Source organism: Schistocerca cancellata, chromosome 4 (genome assembly GCF_023864275.1).
Source record: "Schistocerca cancellata isolate TAMUIC-IGC-003103 chromosome 4, iqSchCanc2.1, whole genome shotgun sequence".
NCBI classification, from domain to species: Eukaryota; Metazoa; Arthropoda; class Insecta; order Orthoptera; family Acrididae; genus Schistocerca; species Schistocerca cancellata.
Window position 1 is genome coordinate 610,622,922 of NC_064629.1, and position 21,188 is coordinate 610,644,109.

At 44.9% G+C, this 21,188-nt stretch overlaps 1 protein-coding gene across 4 annotated transcripts in view; it reads left to right on the forward strand.

The window, feature by feature from the left end:
• The window catches only part of LOC126185203 (protein O-linked-mannose beta-1,2-N-acetylglucosaminyltransferase 1-like), an 842,885-nt gene that overhangs the window by 744,928 nt on the left and 76,769 nt on the right, over positions 1-21,188 (forward strand). The gene's annotated exons all lie outside the window — the stretch shown is intronic.

Below are 21,188 nucleotides of genomic sequence, written 5' to 3' on the forward strand. Positions count from 1 at the left end.
ATTATATTATCCCGTATGTTCTGCTATTATTTCCAGAATGAATTTTCACTCTGCAGCAGAATGTACACTTCTTTGAAACTTTCTGGCAGATTAAAACTGTGTGCCAGGCTGACACTATTGCCTTTCTTCCAGGACTGCGAGTCCAGCAAGGTATACGAGAAATCTGTGAGGTTTGGAAGGTACGAGAAAAGCACTGGCGGAAGTAAAGCAGTGAAGGCGGGTCGTGAGCCACGGCTGGCTAGTTCAGGCGGTAAGAGCATTGTCACGTTAGGCAGGATACAGGGTTCGTGTCGTGATGTGGCAGACAGTTTTAATCTGCCAGGAAGTTTCAATATACCATTGTTTTCTGAGATATCCACTAGATACGATTACTTTTTTTTTCTTTATTGTAATTTCATTCCCCTGCCCCATGATGGAGCACTCATGAAGAATAAAAAAACCGCTGCTGGCCGAGGGGCTGGAGGGGAGGGAAATAGAGGGGAGGAAAGTGTGGCGGGGAGGGGCTGGAGGGGTGGGAGGAAGAGGTAAAAAATGGGGTTGGAGGTGCACCTAGGGGCAGGAGACAGGCAGGGCGGGAGATGAAGAGGGAACATAATGCAGGAGGGGAAATCCGCTCAGGAGAAGGGAGAGGAGGAGAGGGGTGCCCTGAGAAGGAGCCAGGAGGGAGGTGGGGTTAGAGTTGGTAGGAGGGGTAGACATCAGGGCGAAGTTCATCATCTGGGAGGGGTAGGTGCTGGAAGTTGCGTTGGGAAAGGAGGTGGAGGGCGTGGAGATGGAGAGAGTGCAGGACACAACGATAAAGGCGCAGCAACAGGCTGGGGGTGGAGAGGAATGTGGACACCAGGGGGTGGGAGGATCGAGTCGGCAGGCAATATACAGGGTGTGGATGTGTTCAAGGAAAAGGAGAAGGTAGGGGAAGGGGATGAGGTCATAGAGGATGCTTGTGGGGGACGGAAGGCAGATACGGAAGGCTAGACGGAGTGCATGGTGCTCGAGGATTTGGAGGGTATTATAGAACCTGGGAGGAATGGAAATGCAAGCAACACTGGCATAACAAAGGATGGGGCGGATCAAGGATTTGTAGGTGTGAAGGATGGTGGAAGGATGCAGTCCCCATGTCCAGCCAGACAGAAGCTTCAGGAGGCGGAGTCTGTTGTGGGCTTTGTGTTGGATTGTAAGGAGATGGGGAATCCAGGTGAGGTGGCAGTCGAGGGTGAGGCCAAGGTATTTGGGGGTAGGAGTGATGTGGATAGGATAGTCATAAATGGTTAGGTAGAAATCATGGAGACGAAGGAGCAGGTGGTGCTGCCTATGATGATGGCCTGGGTCTTGGAGGGGTTGATACGAAGGAACCACTTGGTTGCACCAAGTGGTGAACTGGTCAAGGTGGGCTTGGGGGGGGGGGGTACGTTGGGACCATTGAAGGGTAGGATAAAGGGCTAGGAAGACAATGTCATCAGCAAATTGGAGGAGATGAAGAGGCGGGGAGGTTCGGGCATATCAGCAGTGTACAGGACATAGAGGAGAGGGGAAAGGACGGATCCTTGGGGCACGCCGGCAGAGGGATGGAAGGTACGGGAGTTGGAATTGTCGATAGTGACATAGAAGGGACGACGGGAGAGGAAGGAAGCAACGAGACGGACGTAATTGACAGGGAGAGCATAGGTCTGGAGTACGAGTACTTAACTGAAATCTCAGAGATCGTTCGCTCTGTATACTCGTGGCAATGAGCTGTGCAGCCCCATTGATCTCTCCATGAGAATTATAAATCCCTTCCAGGCGAATCTATGAAGCATTGCCATCTTGTTGATGGCAATGTACAGGGTGGTTATAGTTAAACACTAATTGAGCCAGTGGAGATGGAAAGCTACTTACTGTAAGGATACCCAGTTTTATAGGAATGATGTTAAGACTGTGTTCTGACGGATTTTTTTTTTTTTTGACAAACTCAATATTTATGCCCAAGAGGGGATTCGAAACCAAACCACCAAACCTCGGAGAGAGCGGCTTCGGGAACTGTGTCATGGCGCCTTGACTACCTGCAGGGCGCCCCTGTTGAACAAGAGGAGGGAGGAGGACTAATTTCTTCCTCGCCACTGTGGCAGCACCGTCGTGTTTACACCGGAGGAACAGAGAGGGGGAAGCAGTCTGGCGTACACGCCAGTAGTCTTATGAGTGCAGCGCTTCAAATGGCTCTGAGCACTATGGGACTCAACATCTGTGGTCATAAGTCCCCTAGAACGTAGAACTACTTAAACCTAACTAACCTAAGGACATCACACACATCCATGCCGGAGGCAGGATTCGAACCTGCGACCGTAGCGGTCGCGAAGTGCAGCGCTGCCAGCCTGTTACGCGCCATGCATTTACTCACAACTTATTTTGCAGAAGACGAAATCTAATTTGGAAATTCGAATGCAATGTTCGATACTGCGGTTACATCTTAAGCCTGAAGCAATTTTGCTAAGCCCTTCAATGGCAGTTTCCGAGTGTTTTATTCTTCCCGCATCATGGGAAAAAAAGATTGAACATTACATGTCAACACCTACAATTGATAGAAGTATTCCGAATGGGTAAATACGCTGCGAGCAATTACAAGGGATAAAGACATTGCTAATAAGCCTGGCATAAGTTGGGTTTCGACGTATTTTTGAACATTTTTGCTATCCGTTTCTGAGTGATAGTCGGACGTTTTGGTTTTTGAGCCACGAAACACCTGTCTCCCCCTGCATGAACAACAATTAAACTCTGACCGGCACGTTTTTTCACAATACTAATCGCACACTATCACTTTTCTAACATTTATTTGCTGCAGAATGCATGTGAATCCACGTCTCATCTTAGTAAACTACTGGTCGCTTTGATTCTGATGAAAACCTGAGAAAGTATGGTATTTAAGCAACAATGCCCTCTCGTCCGCACAAAACAAAACATTAATTTTGACACCTTCTAAAACGAAAATCCATAGACAGAACATTGCTTCTAAGGGTCTCCTTGCTAGCTCTGAAGCTCATTTCTGTTGGACAAAAGTTGTACAGTTTTAGCAAAGTTCGTATTTCTTTCTATTGTTCGTAATGCCATAGAAATTGCTGCCTGATAATACATTTATCCATATCATCGGTCACATACTTACTGTGAGCTTCTTGCTTCTTCTTCTTCTTGGGCGCTAGTTTAACCATAGCCTCACTGTACCTCATCACGTGACCTAGTTCCTGGCACTGCCACGTCACCACTTCGCCTTTGAGGCAATAGGTATTGTTGCGTTCTCTACAACGAAAACTACAGAATTCGTTTCGGTAGTTGGCCGAGGGAGTCAGGATTGGTCAGAAGCACTTTCATTGCGTTTCGTAAGAACAGAACAATTGGTGCGTCCGAATTGATGCAACTTGGGATGTAATAGTTAAGTGCTTTTCATATAATGTACAATTAGTATTGCGCATGCACGTTACTCATAAGTTAGAATTTTTCTCCTTCAAGATTGCAGAATAGGAAAATGTTTCTTATGATCTGTTACTTCAAAAACTGGCAAGTCGCCAAATAAGCACGCGTCGTCCCAATAGCTAGAATGAAACTAAAGCGAAGAAAAGTGAAGTGATACGGCGATGACTAATTTGTTACCCCTTATTCCATAATCAGACAGGAAAGAAGTGACACATGGAAATTACGACAGATGTCGAGTGTCAGTTCTTTGAAATGAACAACCGCAGTGCAGTGAGTTAATAAATTTCGACTAGCAGTAGTACCCGTCGATGTACGAGTGTGTATTTATTACATTATTATGTTACTCCATCTCCTTATTCTCCTCTCTCCGTTGTCTTCCGCCCCACTCTTTGACCGTTTCACCTGCGTCTGTAGTGAAATTCCGCCTGAAATTTCGATTTCACGCTGCTCAATTCTTATGATTTCATCTCCTGAACAGTGTATCTTACAGTAATATAATTTTCCGTTTACGTGCAGTGGAATATCAGGATATTGTCAGCGAAGTGTGTTGCAAATAAAGTTAGTACACCGACATCAACAGTTAGTTTAACGTAATCGTTCTTTACAGGCTGGATCGAAACAGACCGACGGTGGGAAAAGACTGTCTGGCAGTGAATATAGGAAAAGACGGACGCTGAAGGAAGATGACGATAAGAAGCAAAAGGATGCATTACAACGATATTTCAAGCCAAAGAGAGAACGACCTAGCAGTGGCGTAGGTGGAAAAATAGATCCTGAAAGTACAAAAACTAGTGGAGCTACTGCAGCTAGATCTTTATCTATAGGACATAACCAGAAAGTTGACGAACACAGTACTGCGACCAGCGCATACAGTAGCAATGCTGACGGTGGGCCATCCACAACGTGTTAAACAGACCTCGTCTGGACTCAAGACCTGCTTTGTGACGAAAGCAGAGATTGAAACATCAGGCAGAACTGAAATTAGGCGACCCGATTCGGAAAATACCGGAGGAACATCAGCCGAGGTACTCACCACCGGAGAAGGGATTGAAGGCGAGCCTAAACTGAACGACACAATTGACTCAGATCCCGGAAGATGGCCGGAAATTATTATCGACTTAATTCGAACGACTTTGGTCATGCGAGGTCCTCCCGAGCGAATTATGGGAGCTGAAGAATGTCCTAAAAAACGCGGACAACCGGCGTTTCAGCCCTGTGCACTACAGCAATTCTTTGAAGAATTTAGAAGAAGCAGATAGACATTGGTTGGTGTACTCAAAGAACAAGGATGCTGTGTTCTGCTTTTGTTGCAAACTTTTTTCGTCATCTGCAGAAAAAATTGCAAAGAACGGTACAAGCGACTGGCGGCACCTTGCTTCGTATCTCGAAAGTCACGGGAAGTCTACCGAACATTTGAATTCACATAAAAAGTGGATCGTGTTTTCCGAGGGACTGAAAAGTCACTAACTGTCGACGCCCATCATCAGAGGCTTCTGAATACTGAAAGCGAACATTGGAAAAATGTTCTTGAGCGCTTAATAGCAATAATTCATTTCCTGGGTCGGCAATGTCTGCCTTTGAGAGGAAGTACAGATACACTCTTTCAGCCTGACAACGGAAACTTCTTGAAACTCGTTGAATTATTCGAAAAGTTCGACACTGTGATGATGGAGCACCTGCACAGAACAAAGCAAGGTGAGAACAAGGGTAAACATTATCTTGGAAAAGAAACACACAATGAAATAATTCGTCTTATTGGATCATCTATAACCAACAACATTCTATTAATGATGAAATCTATAAAGTATTATAGTATAATTCTGGACTGCACACCAGATATTTCAAAATTTGAGTAGATAACAGTTGTGGTACGTTTCGTCCAGGAGACAAGACTCGACGGGGTATACGATGTCCGAATTCGGGAGCATTTGCTGGGATTTCTTCCAGTGCCCGATACTTCAAACTCCACTTTGACGCAGGTCGTACTCAAGTTCTTGGAAGATAAAAAAATCCTATTGTGTAGTATGAGAGGGCAAGGATACGACAATGGAGCAAACATGAAAGGAAAGAAGTCTGGTCTCAAGAAAAGAATTTCTGACATGAACAAGAGAGCATTTTATGTACCATGTAGCAGTCACTCATTGAATCATGTTGTAAACGCTGCCGCTTTGTCTTCTAAATGTGCTGTTTCCATGTTTTCGACAGTGAAACGCTTGTATGACTTCTTCTCGTCCTCCGTTCGACGTTGAGATGACTCGAAGAAGTATCTGCCTAACCTGTCGCTGAAGCCACTGAGCGATACTACGTGGGAAAGTCGCACCGATGCACTTACTCCCCTGAGGTTTCAAATTGGAGGCGTTTATGATGCACTGGCTCAGGTATCAGAAGAATTCGATGGCATGACCGTTCACGAAACAATGTCACTTGCGAATCAAATAAAAAATTACTCCTTTCTCACTTCTCTGGTAATCTGGTACGACGTTCTGTTTCACATCAGTGTCGCCAGGAAGACCCTCCAGACCATTGTCATAAATGTTTCTGAGGCCGTGGAAATGCTTGAAAAAACGAAAGCATATTTTGTGACCTACAGAACAGAAGAAAAGTTTGTCTCTTTCTTGACGGATTCCAAAGAATTGGCTACAGAATTAGCGCTAGAAGATCTAAAGTTACCACGGATAAGTGTTTCCCGGCGACGAAGTAAGAAGCCCACTTTACCTATGAAGGAAGGAATAAGAAATTAGATGACACAACAAAACGTTACAAGATTGAATTTTACTATTATCTATTAGATATAGTAACCACATCTTCGGATGAGAGAGTCAATCAACTGAAATCTCATTGTGATTATTTTGATTTTCTCTACGACATCGGCGAGCTGAAGAATGCACCTCCTGACAGCCTGGACTCAAAGTGTCGAAACTTCGCAGTGATTTTACAAGATCACGAGTCAAGCGACGTTGATGCACTGGAGTTGAGGGAAGCACTAAAATTGCTTTCAACATTGTTGAAACCTGGAATAGGTCCAAAAGAGGTTCTGAAGTTTATAGGAAGACATAATTTTTGCCCTAATGGTTCAAAATGGCTCTGAGCACTATGGGACTCAACTGCTGTGGTCATTAGTCCCCTAGAACTTAGAACTAGTTAAACCTAATTAACCTAAGGACATCACAAACATCCATGCCCGAGGCAGGATTCGAACCTGCGACCGTAGCGGTCTTGCGGTTCCAGACTGCAGCGCCTTTAACCGCACGGCCACTTCGGCCGGCTTGCCCTAATGTTACTATTACTCTGAGAATTCTCCTAACACTCCCATTGACAGTTGCGAGTGGACAGAGGAGTTTCTCAAAACTGAAATCGATGAAGACATACCTCCGATCAGCGATGAGCCAAACTCATTTGAATGATCTTGCAACAATATCGATTGAGCGCGAGCTTCCAGAGGACTTAAATTACACAGATCGTGTGAAAGAGTTTGCACAAGCAAAAGCCAGGAAGGTTCGATTTGTCTGGTATTTTCTCAAATTTTTATATTATGATCAGTGTCTTGGTTATTTACTGCGTTGTTCAACATTAAATAGTTATTGTAAATATTATTGTTCAAACCAAATTATCGTTAAATTGTAAATATATTTTGTTTTCCGTTGAATACATTATCTGTTCACAATCATTGAAAATTTTTTATTTACGTTAACTGTAAGTTCATTCCGCGCGGGATTGGCCGAGCGGTCTCAGGCGCTGCAGTCATGGACCGTGTGGCTGGTCCCGGCGGAGGTTCGAGTCCTCCCTCGGGCATGGTTTTGTGTGTTTGTCCTTAGGATAATTTAGGTTAAGTAGTGCGTAAGCTTAGGGACTGATGGCCTTAGCAGTTACGTCCCATAATATTTCACACACATTTTAACATTTTTTTAGTTGAATAAGATGTAGTTCCTGAAAGCGCGAGAACACCATGATTCCAATTTAACTAGTTAAAAGTTAGTTACTCGCAGCCACTCTACATCTACACCTACATCTATACTCTGAAAACCATTGTGAAGTGCGTGGCAGAGGGTACCTCCCGCTGTACCAGTTATTACGATTTCTTCCTGTTCCATTCGCGTACTGAGCGCAGTAAAAAAGTGCATCTGTGTGTGCTGTAATTAATCTAATCTTGTCGTCACGATTCCTATGTGAGCGATATGTAGGGGGTTTTAGTATGTTCCTAGAGTTATCATTTAAAGCCAGTTCTTGAAACTTAAGTAGGGTTTCCCAGGATAGTTTACGTCTATCTTACAGAGTCTGCCAGTCAGTTTCTTCAGCATCTCTGTGATGCTCTCCCACGCATCAAACGAACCTGTCACCATTCGTGCTACCCTTCTCTGTATATGTTCAATATAGGGTTCCCGGGTTCGATTCCCGGCGGGGTCAGGGATTTTCTCTGCCTCGTGGTGGCTGGGTGTTGTGTGCTGTCCTTAGGTTAGTTAGGTTTCAGTAGTTCTAAGTTCTAGGGGACTGATGACCATAGCTGTTAAGTCCCATAGTGCTCAGAGCCATTTGAACCATTTTGTTCAATATCCCCTGCTAGTCCTATTTGGTACGAGTCCCACACGCCTGAACAATATTTCAGAATGGGTCGCACAAGTGATTTGCCAGCGATCTCCTTTGTAGACTGATTACACTTTGCCAGTATTCTACCAATAAACCGAAGACTACCACCTGCTTTACCCATGACTGAATCTATGTGATCATTCCATTTCATATTCCTACAAAGTGTTACACCTAGGTATTTGTAGGTGGTGACCGGTTCCAAATGCGACTACTAATATTATAGACATAAGATACTACATTTTTCCGTTTTGTGAAGCGCACAACTTTACATTTCTGAACATTTAAAGCAAATTGAATCAGGTTTGACTCCATTTTTGAGCTGGTGTCCAGCGACTGTTTTGTACAAATCTGTAGAGAATGTCACCAATCAGTCTCAATTTTTGTTTTTATTTCCCAGATCTACGTAGATTTCGGGCACAGTGTGGCTATTCTCAATGCTTCGAGTTCTAACCTAACCTAACCTAACCTAACCTATCCTAACCTAACCTAACCCGTCATACTGAACGTAACTGTCAACATGAAGGTTTAGATGTAAGTACATATTAAAAGCTTTGAGACCTACCACTCAGTGGCCGAAACGTAGGTAGATCTGAAAAGTAAAAACAAAAATTGCGATTGATTGCTGACATTTCCTACAGATTTGTTTAAATAAAATTCCACAAACGTTTTGTAAAAGAAAAAAAATGGTGGCGGGGGGGGGGGGGGGCGGCACTTGGGCTTGCGCCGGCCCTGATTTGCACTGTTAGTAGTGTCGTGCGTTGCCATTAAATGTCGGTTCTGGCAGGGCCACGTAGGGTTGAAACACGAGCATCAGTGTGGATTACAGTTGCAGAGAGTCAACACTGGTCCAGACAAGATAGGAGGGCTTTACTTTTAAACTGTTTTAGCAAAACAAGAGCAATAGTGCTGCTGCTCTTCACGAGTATCGACGCACTGAAGGAATACTGAAAGGTCTTTTCCCGCACCAGGGTTGCAGAATATGATTCGGAGGTTACACTGAACTGGGGTTTTGGGAATTGCGCCACAAATTGTTTTTCATGGGAGCCCTCTCAAATAGCGAAAGTTTAATTACACTACTGGCCATTAAAATTGCTACACCAACAAGAAATGCAGATGATATATGGGTATTCATTGGACAAATATATTATACTAGAACTCACATGTGATTACATTTTCACGCAATTTGGGTGCATAGATCCTGAGAAATCAGTACCCAGAACAACCACCTCTGGCCGTAATAACGGCCTTGATACACCCGGGCATTGAGTCAAACAGAGCTTGGATGGCGTGTACAGGTACAGCTGCCCAAGCAGCTTCTACACGATACCATAGTTCATCAAGAGTAGTGACTGGCGTATTGTGACGAGCCAGTTGCTCGGCCACCATTGACCAGACGTTTTCAATTGGTGAGAGATCTGGAGAATGTGCTGCCCAGGGCAGCAGTCGAACATTTTCTGTATCCAGAAAGGCCCGTACAGGACCTGCAACATGCGGTCGTGTATTATTCTTCTGAAATGTAGGGTTTCGCAGGGATCGAATGAAGAGTAGAGCCACGGGTCGTAACACATCTGAAATGTAATGTCCACTGTTCAAAGTGCCGTCAATGCGAACGAGAGGTGACCGAGACGTGTAACCAATGGCACCCCATACTATCACGCTGGCTGATACGCAAGTATGGCGATGACGAATACACGCTTCCAATATGCGTTCACCGTGATGTCGCCAAACACGGATGCGACCATCGTGATGCTGTAAACAGAACCTGGATTCATCCAAAAAAATGACGTTTTGCCATTCGTGCACCCAGGTTTGTCGTTGAGTACACCATCGCCGTCACTCGTGTCTGTGATGCAGCGTCAAGGGTAACCGCAGCCATGGTCTCCGAGCTGATAGTCCATGCTGCTGCAAACGTCGTCGAACTGTTCGTACAGATGGTTGTTGTCTTGCAAACGTCCCCATCTGTTGACTCAGGGATCGAGACGTGGCTGTACGATCCGTTACAACCATGCGGATAAGATGCCTGTCATCTCAACTGCTAGTAATACGAGGCAGTTGGGATCCAGCACGGCGTTCCGTATTACCCTCCTGAACCCACCGATTCCATATTCTGCTAACAGCCATTGGATCTCGACGAACGCGAGCAGCAGTGTCGCGATACGATAAACCGCAATTGCTATAGTCTGCAATCCGACCTTTATCAAAGTCGTAAACGTGATGGTACGCATTTCTCCTCCTTACATGAGGCGCCACAACAACGTTTCACCAGGCAACGCTGGTCAACTGCTGTTTGTGCATGAGAAATCGGTTTGAAACTTTCCTCATGTCTGCACGTTGTAGGTGTCGCCACCGGCGCTAGCCTTGTGTGAATGCTCTGAAAAGCTAATCATTTGCATATCACAGCATCTTCTTCCTGTCGGTTAAATTTTGCGTTTATAGCACGTCATCTTCGTGGTGTAGCAATTTTAATGGCCAGTAGTGTATAACTAATCTCTATTTGAAGCAGAAATTAGACTCACCAACTTAAATCTGTGTTATGTGACTATTTTATCTTCATTGCCGTATTCCACTAGTACTTGTACATTTATAAATGTTACAGCCTTCTGACTACCACAGATTCATGCAAGACCCAACGTCTGTACATAGCTGCAGCACACAATTAACCTGGCTTCCCTCTTACAGCAACCATACCATTGTAATGATATGGTTACCACTAGAGATCTCGCTAATGAATATTACAACATTGATGTTCTCTAATTTTTTAAGTATTTTTCCTAGAAAACAACAGTTTCTTACTAATTTAGTAGCCAATTTGTTTTGCTTAACACAAAATGTAATGATTTGCAAGATTTTATATGAACCAAAATCATGTCTTCCTATAGCAATTTTAAAATCGATTTACTACATCCTCAATCTGTAGGATATCTTATGACTTTGAAGCCAGCCAAGTGATCGTTTTCACAGCTTGTTTGTCACTGGGTGATAAATAAGTTCGCACTTAAAACAACAAAGTGTGAAACTAGGCAAACAGAGCTACTTACAAATTGGAGCAAAAATGTCATACAAAACTATGTCGATGTTTCAGTAAGTGTAAAATTAAAACATGATGCCGTGAGCTAGTTTCCAACGGCTGTAACATGGTTCTAATGTATCCACAAGTAGCTTGTTCGAATTCTAGTGGCGGAAAACGTATTCATTATCAAAATCTGAATGATATTAGGAGGAAAGAGGCAGGGAACAGTACCTCGACAGCAGTTTATGCCAAACTGGCCTGCAGTATATATTTAACCTCTTGCGGGTTTATGATGGTAGGGCATAAGATTGTGTCCTAGGTGATCTGCCCATTAGACGGAATGCTGACTTTCACAGCGTCCTTGGTTCTGTCTGAGGGGAATAGACCATGTGCCGACACGAAGTTTTATTATTTCCCCGCCGCGCAGAGTTGCCGCGTGGTTTGGGGCGCCATGTCAGTGATTGCGCGGCCCCTCCCGCCGGAGGTTCGAGTCCTCCCTCGGGCATGGGTGTGTGTGTTGTTCTTAGCATAAGTTAGTTTAAGCGGTGTGTAAGTCTAGGGTCCGATGATCTCAGCAGATTGGTCCCTTAGGAATTCACACACATTTGAACATTATTTCCCTCCTGTCATTCCATACTTATTCATACAACATAAATGCATTAAATCAGTCGTCCACACATAGTTACACGCTTGCCAGTTCATTGGCAGGTTGGGGGAAAGAAATGTCAAATCACCTCCACTAGCACCATCAAAAAGTATGAAATTATAGTTGTTTAAATGTTTATATAAAATATAAATTAACAAAAGAGAGAGTGCATACAAGCTATTTATGTGTGCGCTTTGCGGTGTTAATTTTGACTCCGATTAAAAAATAATTGAATAATTAGACATATTTTTTTTTAAAATTATACGCTAGTGCAAAATGAAATCATTTACGTAATAACCCAACATGAATGAAATTCTATTGTAATATCATACAATAATCACAGGGCCATACACCTATGGGAAGACGTGTTGCACAACAATTTAATTTTCTTGTACAACCTCCTGTAGCTGCAGTGCAGTTCTCAGATGTATGTAAATACCACCACAGAAGTGCTGAATATCATCTTGGTAGACAGTCTGCTATGTTACGTCCATTTGTTGTCGCACATGGTGAAGGGATGTGGTTGGTAAAGTAGATCAAATCAGACAATACCAGACGCTATACTGTCAGATCCTACACATGCTTAGTCTCAAGATGGATTGTTCATAGCACTGGTCAGAACATTTGACGAATATCTTCGATAATTTGTCGAGCAAACCGAGAAATGTGTGCGCGGAAACTATACTTCAGGGAGAGCACGTCTCCCTAGCACTTTAGGATGTTGTTCTGAGTGTATTCTGCACTCTTTGTCGTCCCTTCATCAATAATAATCAAAGATGTTTCGTCACAGTAGGCCACACCATGATGTCCGGAGTTGGTCCTGTACTCTGCTGCTTGACACACGGCGGTAGCTTGTGCTTGCTTATAAGATGGTGCTCTCGCAAATGAGCTTCATGATGCCAAGACAAAATCTTCTTTCATCATTAAACACATGTTTGTGCCATTGATACCTCTAGTTTCATCGGTCACTAGACCACGGGAGTTGAACTACGGGGTAGTCAAGAGTGAGAAAATGCCTCGCAAACGGCACGCATGCTCTTAACATAGTTTTACCATATGGTTCCACGTGCTTCTTGTTGCGTACCAATTCATGTGCAGACATTCATCCTAATTTGTGCTGCGATCGCCATGCGATCGACAATGGCTTTTCGCCTGATGCCGCGACTCAGGTGTGCATCTGCAAACCGTTACCGTCCGTAGCCACCAACACTGATCACATCTGACAACTCATATCTAACTTCAAGGCCAATTCTTCTGAAAGACCATCTAGTCCCCTACAAGCCCACAGAACGATATCGCTTAAATTCAGTTAATTGCAGTTAATTTCTTCTTCGTTGCCATCCTAACCCAAAATGATATTCGAAAACCAGTCTTCCATATTGTGAAATACGGTTATGAACTAAATCTTTTCATGCTCAATATCTTTCGTACTTCGCCCGCTGCAAGATGCTTTGAATTAGTGCCCTCTGGCAGTGCCCTGTGCAAATACGTCACGCCTTAGAAGTGTCAGTTTTCCGTTTTCCACAAATATATATTCTAAAATCCCCAATAACAAAACACTGTCCACGACAGTACGTGTAGGTATTCTGTGTTATTTTTTTTGTATTTGTTAGAGGATAACTGTTTTGAAAATTCAAGGGTCCAGCTGGTCTGTTGCCTTTTTGTTTACTTAGTAGACGTCGTATTGCTCTTACCGGGACACGTCCAAATTTAATGGAATAAGATAAAGTAATTCTGATGCTCAATGAATGTGACCGCCGCGGTGGAGTTTTAGATTTAATCGCCGTGTAACACACAAAATGTCTTGCTTTCCAGTTATGCCGAAGAAGCACACACTGTTTTATATCAGCAGTAAATACCTTTCAATAATAGCGGAAGCGCATTTCATATTAAATATATTAATGTGTTCATTATTCGACGGTTCCGTAGGCAATCAGATGGGTTTAACTGATTGCAATCTAACCCATCGAATATTTACAGAGAAACGGTGTTGGAAAATGTATGTCAATCAAGGAATTTCGATTATTATAGAACCACTGGAGTGTGATTTTGTTGAACAGTCGCAAGTGAAAGCCGCGTCATCAGTCAGTGCGTGCATCGCATACGTACGGCTCAGCAAGGAACTTCATTTTGAGTTACCCACACATATTTAGTGTTCCTTTTCAAGACACGGTGTAAAAGTTCAAAATGGTTCAAATGGCTCTGAGCACTATGGGACTCAACTGCTGTGGTCATAAGTCCCCTAGAACTTAGAACTACTTAAACCTAACTAACCTAAGGACAACACACAACACCCAGCCATCACGAGGCAGAGAAAATCCCTGACCCCGCCGGGAATCGAACCCGGGAACCCGGGCGTGGGAAGCGAGAACGCTACCGCACGACCACGAGATGCGGGCCGGTGTAAAAGCTCCGTAATTTTTGTTTCGTGTACTGCTTTCGGAGAGTTTAGTGGCTCTCGCTCTTCTTTTCTAACTTCTCTGTACATGAATTTTTTGCGTCATTACCAGGGGCCGACTGTTTTAGGTTCTTCGGGCGCCGACTGGTATTGTCAAAGAACTACTCTCCGCTCCTCGTCCCCAAAACAGACGCTTCCGGTCAGTATTTCAAAAGTGACTGCGGAAATCTCAGTGGTTACATAGTTTTTTACTTTTTTTACATGTTCTGCTCTCTGCAGTTCAAATAAATACGTCTCAATAGATTACCGTCACCCACTGTGAAGGCTTTAATCGTTGCTAGTGCAAATATTTTCTTATACGCGCGTTACGTCATTTTCAAAGCTCATGGTATTTATTTTATTTCATTAATTGCTGTTTTTACACTCCCTAGAAACTAATGCAGGCGTTATTTCACAATTATTATTGTTATTATTATTTTTTATTATTACTATCTGCAATACACAGGGTGATTATAATTAAACTTTCGCTACTTCGGAGGGCCCACATTAAAAACGAGTGATCGTAGGACAACGAAACATTGTGGAAACATTTGTAAGGACGAATAAACCATTGAATGAAACACATTTTAATTTTCACATGAAAGGTAACCGTTGTTAATTCTGGTCCATGTTTACCTTGCCGGTTACAAACGTTGCTCAGTGTGACGACCATCCACAACAGACTGGAACCACACTAGATACACAATTTCACAATTGTTCGCTGTACTTTCCGAATAGTGAACCATGGAATGTTCAGCTGTCATGGTACAGCTCGTGCACTACTTGAAGATCGCACACTGCGTCCAGCATTCTCAGCAATGACAACAGTAACTTCTTCAACAATTTGTGGTGAAATTGGCCGTTGCCCTATCCCTGAAACAATTCCGAAATCGCCAATTAATTCGAACTTCCGAATCGTGTTCCTCAACCACGGTGCGGGAAGAGGACCCCTCCGTATTCCTTTCATGAGTCGACACTCGGGAAGATAGCAGCACTGTCGCTCTTGTTTTGGTAAAACCGCCTTATGAGTAAATCCCTCCTCACCTTGTCCAGACTCACGATGACAACTTAAACGCACACTGGTGCTTGTGTTTCAACCCAACGTCGCCGTACCAGTACCGGCGCCTAACGACAAATCATGACACAAACACTACTAACATCGCAAATCCTGCAGCCCACAGTCTGAACATCATTCTGTACAGATTGGTATCTATACGGCAAATAGTTTTCTGGTTACACTAGCTCAGGTAGCGAAAGTTTAACTATTACCATCCTGCACGTTAAGTACACTTTCTCGTATTTTATAAATAGTTTACTATACGGCTTGTAAAACCAGAGTTACTTAATTTTACTAATATTTATACGAAAAGAAAGAAATAGAAAGAAAAAAATATAGAAAAAAGAGAAAAATAAGAATGATTCTGGGCTATGGAGTAGATAGACAGAAATGGCACGGACTACCCAACTACTAAAAAGTTTTAAATGAAGAGATTTCCAATAACAAAATATAAAGATATTTGTATAGTAACGCCAAGTGTAATTATTATTCATGACGGTGTTATGTTATTATCTGCGCACAATGCAGGGCAATCGACCAATCGCAGTGCACAACCTCGACCCAAAACACTACTACTCCGGCACATGGCGTCTCACGAGGAAACTGATTCTTCTTTCATTCCCACAAATTTCCGCACCAATCTTCAGGTTGTTGGCACGTAAAGTGTTATCCACCGAATGTAACTGTGGTACTCCCTGTTGTTCGTCACTTCAGACCTTGCTGGAGTGCTGCCTTAACTCGCTCTTACGGCAGGACATAACTGCACAGACTTTGGTTTTGTAATGCGTACCAAGCAGGAACTGCTAGCACTCTTCAGCAGCTAAGGCTCTGGGACTCTTAGTACATTCTGAGATTATCATTTCGTCGCCAAGTACTGACATCAGTGAGCAAAAGCTAGAGGTTCAGCTGTATTTCTTTGCATTTTCCCCTTTTGCCAGGTTTTCAATGACGCAGTGCTGTTGGTCATAACCGAGTTTCACGTTCTCATATAATCTGCAGATTTTGAATTTTTTAGCATTATTCTGACTCATTTATCTCTCCTATTCAGTCTTTACCACTCCGAACAAACTACACACACTTAAACAGATCATCTCTTCATTGACTGTGAGCCTATGATGGAGGCACTGTACCACTGTGTGTTTAGCTCATACGAATTCATCACAAATTCATCCGTCATTATTGCTTTTGTTGAACTTGCAAATGGAATCTAACCATTGTAGATGACATGACTCTGAGATATTCTCTCATATATTTCACGGAACATTCTAAGCTGATGTTTGAGTCAGAATTTTTCGTTCCTTCCAGGAGGGCTGGTGGACGTTGCAACGCACTCTGAAAGACTGGATCGTTTTCTCTAATCAAGCGAGACGTAACTTTTGACGAAACTGGGGAAGATTCAAAATGGCTCTGAGCACTATGGAACTTAACATCTGAGGTCATCAGTCCCCCAGAACTTAGAACTATTTAAACCTAACTAACCTAAGGACATCACACACATCCATGCCCGAGGCAGGAGTCGAACCTGCGACCGTAACGGTCGCGCGGTTCCAGACTGAAGCGCCTACAACAGCTCGGCCACTGCAGCCGGCAACTGGGGAAGACTGCTTACAAATGTCACTACTCGTCAAGTCTTTGCGCACTCACAAAAAGTGCCCCGTTTCTGTTAACAAGAGAAACGTTTGAGCAACGGGAAACTGTTGCGATTGAAACTGATTGGGTGGAATTTGTTCTCCAGAAATTCGAAAAATTCTTCGTGAGAGATGTATTTTCATGTGTACAGCTGAAATGGTGCTTCCATTCTTTCGCACAGTATTTCTAAGACTGATCGAGTCGTCTTCGCCCGGCGCTGCGAAGTGCGGGGACACCTAAGACCGTGAAACCTCGAGAAAACGATAGGTAAACGGCCGAAAAGAATTGAATCTTCCACTCGGCTGGACACCAAGAAATAGGAGCTAATCAGACCAATGATCGTGTAGCAACTCCACAGTTACACCCGCGATTCGCCATTGCTTGAACTGCGCAATGTTCTAGAGCAGTGAGATTCAATTTGCGGGTAAAAAAGAGAGATTCGATTATGACCTAGTCATAACCTTGAAATATAAAAAATATAAATAAATAAACATATAAATAACCCTCAGAATGCTTCACGAGAACCTCAAAATTCTGCACAGCTTTTATTTTAAGAAAAATGACTTTTTCGATTAAACACACATCATTTTGCCTGAATAAGTGAAAAACGTCCCCACGAAAGTCAGAGATTTTTTGCATCGCCTACCACGCTGTACATCAGCTCCTGCACGGAGACTTGGCTCTGACAAGGGGAAGGAAGGAAGGAAGGAAGATTAGGTTCAAAATGGATTAGGTTCAAATGGCTCTGAGCACTATGGGACTTAAATTCTGAGGTCATCAGTCCTCTACAACTTAGAACTTCTTAAACCTAACTAACCTAAGGACATCACACAAATCCATGCCCGAGGCAGGATTCGAACCTAAGACCGCAGCGGTCGCCCGGTTCCAGACTGTAGCCCCTAGAACCGTTCAGCCACTCTGCGAAGGAAGATTAGGGTTTAGCGTCCCGTCTACATCGAGGTTATTAGAGACGGAGCAGAAGCTCGAATTGATTGAAGGATGGGGAAGGAAATCGGCCCTGCCCTTTCAATGGAACTATCCCGGCATTTGCCTGGAGCGATTTAGGGTTCTCACGGAAAGCCTAAGTGTGGGTGGCCGGACACGGGTTTGTACCGTCGTCCTCCCGATTGCGAGTCCAGAGTGCTAACCATGCATTCGAAGAAGGCAATCGTCAGATGGCGTACGGCGCCACTTCTTGCGTTTTCGCGGGGACCGTTGACTGCGGACATGTTGTTCCATGTTGGAAAGTGGGCGGCAGTCATCCGACGCTGCCCCTGCCGGGAGGAACGGAGAAGTCAGTAGAACTCCTGATTCGACATCAGTCTTCTCAAGAAGGTCAGTCTGTGGGTGCGAGTGGTTGTTTTCCTTTAGGCAGTTCGGCCGGAGACAATGTGGAAGGAGGTGTATGGTCCACCGCGCTATCGTCGACCATAGACGCCGGCGGGATGTGTCCTGGGCTTTCGAAGTCGCCGAGTAGGTGAGGGGGAGTATAGTGAGCGTCGCAGAGGTGCAACCTCTCCGACCGGTGTCTGAAGCATTCTTCGCTAGATATATGCCCATCGGACATGGTCTTCCTGGCCGCAAACAGCACAAGTACGCGGCTGTTCATCGTACATGACGATGGCCGTGCAACCCTCAATAACCAAGTAGAACGGCGCGTGCTTTGCCAGTTCAGTCTTGATTTGCCGCATACCGTTTAAGACGTGCTATGTCTCAAACGTTTGCCACTTTTCAGTCACTAGGCTTATGACGTAACTGTACGTTTTGAACGCTGTAATCGCAACGTCTGGTGGGATTTCTAAAGGGAGCTCGAAGACCTGCAGAGTGTGGGGGGGGGGGGGGGGGGGGCAAAATCCAGCGTGGTCTATTATGACAGCACCTATATGGTCGTCAGAGTGCCTAAAGTTGAGATCACCAGCTCATCTGCGCATATTCTCATTCATCAGATTGATATAGATGACGCTGCTAGTAATTGATAATTGGACCTCAATAATGCCTTGAGGTGCAATATGAAGATCGTCCCGGATAAAATGTTCGGTTTCATGTGTTCGAGGTCTTACGTGGTCCTCTCTGAAGGAGACCTTAATTATGGGCTGGTGGTACGAGTGCGCCATGGCGCTCTCGAAAGAGGGACATACTTACTGCGGCGATAAGGTAAACCGGAAACACTCGCGGGTGCTGCACGACATCTACATCTACATCTACATGACTACTCTGCAATTCACATTTAAGTGCTTGGCAGAGGGTTCATCGAACCACAACCATACTATCTCTCTACCATTCCACTCCCGAACAGCGCGCGGGAAAAACGAACACCTAAATCTTTCTGTTCGAGCTCTGATTTCTCTTATTTTATTTTGATGATCATTCCTGCCTATGTAGGTTGGGCTCAACAAAATATTTTCGCATTCGGAGGAGAAAGTTGGTGACTAAAATTTCGTAAATACACTCCTGGAAATTGAAATAAGAACACCGTGAATTCATTGTCCCAGGAAGGGGAAACTTTATTGACACATTCCTGGGGTCAGATACATCACATGATCACACTGACAGAACCACAGGCACATAGACACAGGCAACAGAGCATGCACAATGTCGGCACTAGTACAGTGTATATCCACCTTTCGCAGCAATGCAGGCTGCTATTCTCCCATGGAGACGATCGTAGAGATGCTGGATGTAGTCCTGTGGAACGGCTTGCCATGCCATTTCCACCTGGCGCCTCAGTTGGACCAGCGTTCGTGCTGGACGTGCAGACTGCGTGAGATGACGCTTCATCCAGTCCCAAACATGCTCAATGGGGGACAGATCCGGAGATCTTGCTGGCCAGGGTAGTTGACTTACACCTTCTAGAGCACGTTGGGTGGCACAGGATACATGCGGACGTGCATTGTCCTGTTGGAACAGCAAGTTCCCTTGCCGGTCTAGGAATGGTAGAACGATGGGTTCGATGACGGTTTGGATGTACCGTGCACTATTCAGTGTCCCCTCGACGATCACCAGTGGTGTACGGCCAGTGTAGGAGATCGCTCCCCACACCATGATGCCGGGTGTTGGCCCTGTGTGCCTCGGTCGTATGCAGTCCTGATTGTGGCGCTCACCTGCACGGCGCCAAACACGCATACGACCATCATTGGCACCAAGGCAGAAGCGACTCTCATCGCTGAAGACGACACGTCTCCATTCGTCCCTCCATTCACGCCTGTCGCGACACCACTGGAGGCGGGCTGCACGATGTTGGGGCGTGAGCGGAAGACGGCCTAACGGTGTGCGGGACCGTAGCCCAGCTTCATGGAGACGGTTGCGAATGGTCCTCGCCGATACCCCAGGAGCAACAGTGTCCCTAATTTGCTGGGAAGTGGCGGTGCGGTCCCCTACGGCACTGCGTAGGATCCTACGGTCTTGGCGTGCATCCGTGTGTCGCTGCGGTCCGGTCCCAGGTCGACGGGCACGTGCACCTTCCGCCGACCACTGGCGACAACATCGATGTACTGTGGAGACCTCACGCCCCACGTGTTGAGCAATTCGGCGGTACGTCCACCCGGCCTCCCGCATGCCCACTATACGCCCTCACTCAAAGTCCGTCAACTGCACATACGGTTCACGTCCACGCTGTCGCGGCATGCTACCAGTGTTAAAGACTGCGATGGAGCTCCGTATGCCACGGCAAACTGGCTGACACTGACGGCGGCGGTGCACAAATGCTGCGCAGTTAGCGCCATTCGACGGCCAACACCGCGGTTCCTGGTGTGTCCGCTGTGCCGTGCGTGTGAGCATTGCTTGTACAGCCCTCTCGCAGTGTCCGGAGCAAGTATGGTGGGTCTGACGCACCGGTGTCAATGTGTTCTTTTTTCCATTTCCAGGAGTGTAGATCTCGCCGCGACGAAAAACTTCTTTGCTGTAATGACTTCCATCCCAATTCGCGTATCATGTCTGCCACACTCTCTCCCCTATTACGTGATAATGCAAAACGAGCTGCCCTTTTTTGCACCCTTTCGATGTCCTCCGTCAATCCCACCTGGTAAGGATCCCACACCGCGCAGCAATATTCTAACAGAGGACGAACGAGTGTAGTGTAAGCTGTCTCTTTAGTGGACTTGTTGCATCTTCTAAGTGTCCTGCCAATGAAACGCAACCTTTGGCTCACCTTCCCCACAATATTATCTATGTGGTCTTTCCAACTGAAGTTGTTCGTAATTTTGACACTCAGGTACTTAGTTGAATTGACAGCCTTGAGAATTGTACTATTTATCGAGTAATCGATTCCAACGGATTTCTTTTGGAACTCATGTGGATCACCTCACACTTTTCGTTATTTAGCGTCAACTGCCACCTGCCACACCATACAGCAATCTTTTCTAAATCGCTTTGCAACTGATACTGG